The following is a 6,512-nucleotide window of genomic DNA, read 5'->3' as shown; positions in this document are numbered from 1 at the left end:
CACTTCCTGTGTGTTGACAGAATTGTACATTTTTAATTTAACCTTTATTTAACTAGGCAAGTCAGTTAAGAACAAATTCTTATTTTCAATGACGGTTAACAGTGGGTTAACTGCCTGTTCAGGGGCAGAATGTAATCAAGTGCAGTTGCTGCTGAGATAGCTCCGGTCTGCCAAAAGGCCTAGGGCATACTGCGGCCAATCATCAACTCAATTCATTAACCCTAATGGCAGGAGCAAAACACAGAGCAAAGCCATAGCATAGCCCACCTACAATGTCATGAATGCCAAGGCAAAAATAATTGGATAATAGAAAAAAAGCACAAAGCTAATACCTGTTGAGGGCAGACCCAAAAACACAAAGCCAAAGCTAATACCTGTTGAGGGCAGACCCAAAAACACAAAGCCAAAGCTAAAACCTGTTCAGGGTAGACACAAAAACACAAAGCCAAAATAAAAGCCTGTTCAGAGCAGACCCAGAAACACAAAGCCAAAGCTAAAACCTGTTCAGGGTAGACACAAAAACACAAAGCCAAAATAAAAGCCTGTTCAGAGCAGACCCAGAAACACAAATCCAAAGCTAAAACCTGTTCAGGGTAGACACAAAAACACAAAGCCAAAATAAAAGCCTGTTCAGAGCAGACCCAAAAACACAAAGCCAAAGCTAATACCTGTTGAGGGCAGACCCAAAAACACAAAGCCAAAGCTAAAACCTGTTCAGGGCAGACCCAAAAACACAAAGCCAAAGCTAATACCTGTTCAGGGTAGACACAAAAACACAAAGCCAAAATAAAAGCCTGTTCAGAGCAGACCCAAAAACACAAAGCCAAAGCTAATACCTGTTGAGGGCAGACCCAAAAACACAAAGCCAAAGCTAAAACCTGTTGAGGGCAGACCCAGAAACACAAAGCCAAAGCTAAAACCTGTTCAGGGCAGACCCAAAAACACAAAGCCAAAATAAAAGCCAAAGCTAAAGCCTGTTCAGGGCAGACCCAAAAACACAAAGCCAAAATAAAAGCCAAAATAAAAGCCTGTTCATGGCAGACCCAAAAACACAAAGCCAAAATAAAAGCCAAAGCTAAAGCCTGTTCAGGGCAGACCCAAAAACCCAAAGCCAAAATAAAAGCCAAAGCTAAAGCCTGTTCAGGGCAGACCCAAAAACACAAAGCCAAAGCTAAAACCTGTTCATGGCAGACCCAAAAACACAAAGCCAAAATAAAAGCCTGTTCATGGCAGACCCAAAAACACAAAGCCAAAGCTAAAACCTGTTCATGGCAGACCCAAAAACACAAAGCCAAAGCTAAAACCTGTTCATGGCAGACCCAAAAACACAAAGCCAAAATAAAAGCCTGTTCATGGCAAACCCAAAAACACAAAGCCAAAGCTAAAACCTGTTGAGGGCAGACCCAAAAACACAAAGCCAAAGCTAAAACCTGTTCATGGCAGACCCAAAAACACAAAGCCAAAGCTAAAACCTGTTCAGGGCAGACCCAAAAACACAAAGCCAAAATAAAAACCAAAGCTAAAACCTGTTCATGGCAGACCCAAAAACACAAAGCCAAAATAAAAGCCAAAGCTAAAACCTGTTCATGGCAGACCCAAAAACACAAAGCCAAAGCTAAAACCTGTTCATGGCAGACCCAAAAACACAAAGCCAAAGCTAAAACCTGTTCAGGGCAGACCCAAAAACACAAAGCCAAAATAAAAACCAAAGCTAAAACCTGTTCATGGCAGACCCAAAAACACAAAGCCAAAATAAAAGCCAAAGCTAAAACCTGTTCAGGGCAGACCCAAATACACAAAGCCAAAGCTAAAACCTGTTCATGGCAGACCCAAAAACACAAAGCCAAAATAAAAGCCAAAGCTAAAACCTGTTGAGGGCAGACCCAAAAACACAAAGCCAAAGCTAAAACCTGTTCAGGGTAGACACAACAACACAAAGCCAAAGCTAAAACCTCTTCAGGGCAGACCCAGAAACACAAAGCCAAAGCTAAAACCTGTTCAGGGTAGACACAAAAACACAAAGCCAAAATAAAAGCCTGTTCATGGCAGACCCAAAAACACAAAGCCAAAGCTAAAACCTGTTGAGGGCAGACCCAAAAACACAAAGCCAAAGCTAAAACCTGTTCATGGCAGACCCAAAAACACAAAGCCAAAGCTACAACCTGTTCATGGCAGACCCAAAAACACAAAGCCAAAGCTAAAACCTGTTCATGGCAGACCCAAAAACACAAAGCCAAAGCTAAAACCTGTTCATGGCAGACCCAAAAACACAAAGCCAAAGCTAAAACCTGTTCAGGGCAGACTCAAAAACACAAAGCCAAAATAAAAGCCTGTTCATGGCAGACCCAAAAACACAAAGCCAAAGCTAAAACCTGTTCAGGGCAGACCCAAAAACACAAAGCCAAAATAAAAACCAAAGCTAAAACCTGTTCATGGCAGACCCAAAAACACAAAGCCAAAATAAAAGCCAAAGCTAAAACCTGTTCATGGCAGACCCAAAAACACAAAGCCAAAGCTAAAACCTGTTCATGGCAGACCCAAAAACACAAAGCCAAAATAAAAGCCAAAGCTAAAACCTGTTCATGGCAGACCCAAAAACACAAAGCCAAAATAAAAGCCAAAGCTAAAACCTGTTCATGGCAGACCCAAAAAGACAAAGCCAAAATAAAAGCCAAAGCTAAAACCTGTTCATGGCAGACCCAAAAAGACAAAGCCAAAATAAAAGCCAAAGCTAAAGCCTGTTCAGGGCAGACCCAAAAACACAAAGCCAAAATAAAAGCCAAAGCTAAAGCCTGTTCAGGGCAGACCCAAAAACACAAAGCCAAAATAAAATCCTGTTCATGGCAGACCCAAAAACACAAAGCCAAAATAAAAGCCAAAGCTAAAACCTGTTCATGGCAGACCCAAAAACACAAAGCCAAAATAAAAGCCTGTTCATGGCAGACCCAAAAACACAAAGCCAAAATAAAAGCCTGTTCAGGGCAGACCCAAAAACACAAAGCCAAAGCTAAAACCTGTTCAGGGCAGACCCAAAAACACAAAGCCAAAATAAAAGCCTGTTCATGGGAGTCCCAAAAACACAAAGCCAAAGCTAAAACCTGTTCAGGGCAGACCCAAAAACACAAAGCCAAAATAAAAGCCAAAGCTAAATCCTGTTCATGGCAGACCCAAAAACACAAAGCCAAAATAAAAGCCAAAATAAAAGCCTGTTCAGGGCAGACCCAAAAACACAAAGCCAAAATAAAAGTCAAAGCTAAAGCCTGTTCTAAAACCACTGGTGTTTATGGTCCTATCTGAAAATCAGCTGGATGGTAATGTCCAAGTCTGTCCTCACCATATCACGATTTGAGCATCCATGGTTTCTGTCCCACTTGTAGATGAAGTTCTGGATTCAGATGATAAGAAATGTGAAAGTTTGATTAAAAACAAAAAAAAAAATATATATGGCAATTTTAAGACTGTTAAATAAAAAACAGGTGTTATCACACTGTAAAATAAACATATAAACAAACAGTTTACTGACCCTACCTCCAGGATCAGAGCTATAAACAGGTTGACCCACATGACAGAGGAGGTCAACCACCAGGCTATGAAGTAGAGCTTGGACCACCTGGATTTGGGAACATAAACCAAATACAAGCATCACCTATCTGTCAGTCATCCATTTCTTCAAATGCTCACATGATAGAATAGATTAGAATAACCAAAGTAATTGTCATAGCAAATTGTATCTGGCATATACATCCAGAAAGACACTCCAGTTGTTCATCATCATGATGTTATATATAGAACCAGAGCAGACTGAAAATACAGGAAACTTGAAAGCAGAAAGCCATTACTATAAATCCCATCAATACCAGTAATGCAAGCTTGACAAAAAGTACTAAAGTACCATGTAGACTGAGTGTACAAAACATTAGGAACATTGGGATTCAGAGTGTGAATGGGCAAGACAAAAGACGGAAGTGCCTTTGAACGGGGTCTGGTAGTACGTGCCAGGAGCACCGGTTTGAACGGGGTCTGGTAGTACGTGCCAGGAGCACCGGTTTGAACGGGGTCTGGTAGTACGTGCCAGGAGCACCGGTTTGAACGGGGTCTGGTAGTACGTGCCAGGAGCACCGGTTTGAACGGGGTCTGGTAGTACGTGCCAGGAGCACGTGCCAGGAGCACCGGTTTGAACGGGGTCTGGGTAGCCGTGGAGCACCGGTTTACGTGCCAGGAGCACCCGGTTTGCCAGGAGCACCGGTTTGGGGGTCTGGTAGTACGTGCCAGGAGCACCGGTTTGAAGGGGTCTGGTGGTACGTGCCAGGAGCACAGGGTCTGGTAGTACGTGCCAGGAGCACCGGTTTGAACGGGGTCTGGTGGTCCGTGCCAGGAGCACCGGTTTGAACGGGGTCTGGTAGTACGTGCCAGGAGCACCGGTTTGAACAGGGTCTGGTAGTACGTGCCAGGAGCACCGGTTTGAACGGGGTCTGGTAATACGTGCCAGGAGCACCGGTTTGAACGGGGTATGGTAGTACGTGCCAGGAGCACCGGTTTGAGTGTGTCAAGAACTGCAATGCTGCTGAGTTTTTTACGCTTTTACAATTTTCCTTGTGTATTAAGAATGGTCCACCACCCAAAGGACATCCAGCCAACTTCCTGTGGCTATGGAACCCTGACCTTTTCACCAGACATGCTACCTTGTCGTGCTGCTGCTCCAGTTTCAACTGTTCTGCCTGCGGCTATGGAACCCTGACCTGTTCACCAGACATGCTACCTTGTCCCAGACCTGCTGTTTTCCACCCTCTCTTTCTCTCTCCCTCTCTCTACAGCACCTGCTGTCTCGACCTTTGAGTGCTGACCTGTTACACCCTGTACAACCACAGTGATGATTATTTGACCATGCTGGTCATCTTTGGACGTTTGAACATCTTGAGGAACGATTTGGCCTTAATGGACACGTACTCTTATCTCTGTGACGACCCTCCCATTCTGTCTGCCGTATTATGTCTTTGTTCTTGTTTCCTTATTAGGATGCCGGTGGGCGGAGTTGAGAGGGTCGTCAGCTTCATGGGAAACACCTGGGCCAGGTGTCTCCCAGGATAAATAGACCTCTTCAACATTCATGGAGGAGACTCTCTCCATGCAGACACCTTTGTAGATTGTGTTGTGGTTCTTGGTGGCCTTTTGTTTGTTTGCTTTGGCACCTTTCAACACCCTGCATTATCACATTCATGCAAAACACTCACTTACACTACTGATTACTGAATATAAACACACCATTGTATATTTTTCTTAGTTGCTTTAGTTAATACATATATATTTTGTTACTCCTTATCTCCACGTTGTCTCCCTTTGTTACGTGCTTTGAGCCGGTTCGTGACATCTCCACCCAGCACAGCCAGAAGAGGACTGGCCACCCCTCATAGCCTGGTTCCTCTTTAGGTTTATAATCTCCACCTGGCACAGCCAGAAGAGGACTGGCCACCCCTCATAGCCTGGTTCCTCTTTAGGTTTATAATCTCCACCTGGCACAGCCAGAAGAGGACTGGCCACCCCTCATAGCCTGGTTCCTCTTTAGGTTTATAATCTCCACCTGGCACAGCCAGAAGAGGACTGGCCACCCCTCATAGCCTGGTTCCTCTCTAGGTTTATAATCTCCACCTGGCACAGCCAGAAGAGGACTGGCCACCCCTCATAGCCTGGTTCCTCTCTAGGTTTCTATCTAGATTCCTGCCTTTCTAGGGACTTTTTCCTGGCCACCGTGCTTCTACATCTGCATTGTTTGCTCCCTGAAGATTTATGTTAGGTTTCTGTGTAAGCACCTTGTGACATCTGCTGATGTAAAAATTACTTTATAAATACATTTGATTTAATTTGACACAACTGTGGGAAGCATTGGAGTCAACATGGGCCAGTATCCCCGTGGAACGTTTTCGATACCTTGACGAACTGTTCTGATGGCAAAAGGTGGTGCAACTGAATAGTAGGAAGGTGTTCCTAATGTTTTGTACATCATTTGTTTGTTCATTTAGATTTTATGGTAACTTAAGTTGAGTCATACTCATTGCAAAGTCATCAAAGTTGTTTAACCAGTAACCAAGATGTTCATAAGAACCACATCGTAGAGTTTTGTTTACAATCATTGTCATGATTCTGGGGTCAACGGTAGTGATGTAAGAAATAGATAATACATGTAGGTAGGAAATAGGTTGTTTATAGGAAAGAGGTAGTTTATTGTTGATGATCGATTAAAAGCTGTGATTTCTGAGATATCTCAGGTTACGAGCAGGTGCTATGATAGTGCCTTTGAACGACCAGACCCCAAGCACAGCAAATACATAATAAACCACCTGTCACGACTTCCGCCGAAGTCGGTCCCTCTACTTGTTCCGGCGGCGTTCGGCGGTCGACGTCACCGGCCTTCTAGCCATCGCCGATCCATCCTTTAATTTTCCATTGGTTTTGTCTTGTCTTCCCTCACAACTGGTTTCAATTCCATCAATTCCATGTTGTGTATTTACTCCTCT

Source organism: Oncorhynchus gorbuscha, linkage group LG01 (assembly GCF_021184085.1).
Source record: "Oncorhynchus gorbuscha isolate QuinsamMale2020 ecotype Even-year linkage group LG01, OgorEven_v1.0, whole genome shotgun sequence".
Classification (NCBI taxonomy): domain Eukaryota; kingdom Metazoa; phylum Chordata; class Actinopteri; order Salmoniformes; family Salmonidae; genus Oncorhynchus; species Oncorhynchus gorbuscha.
This window is presented reverse-complemented; position numbering follows the sequence as displayed.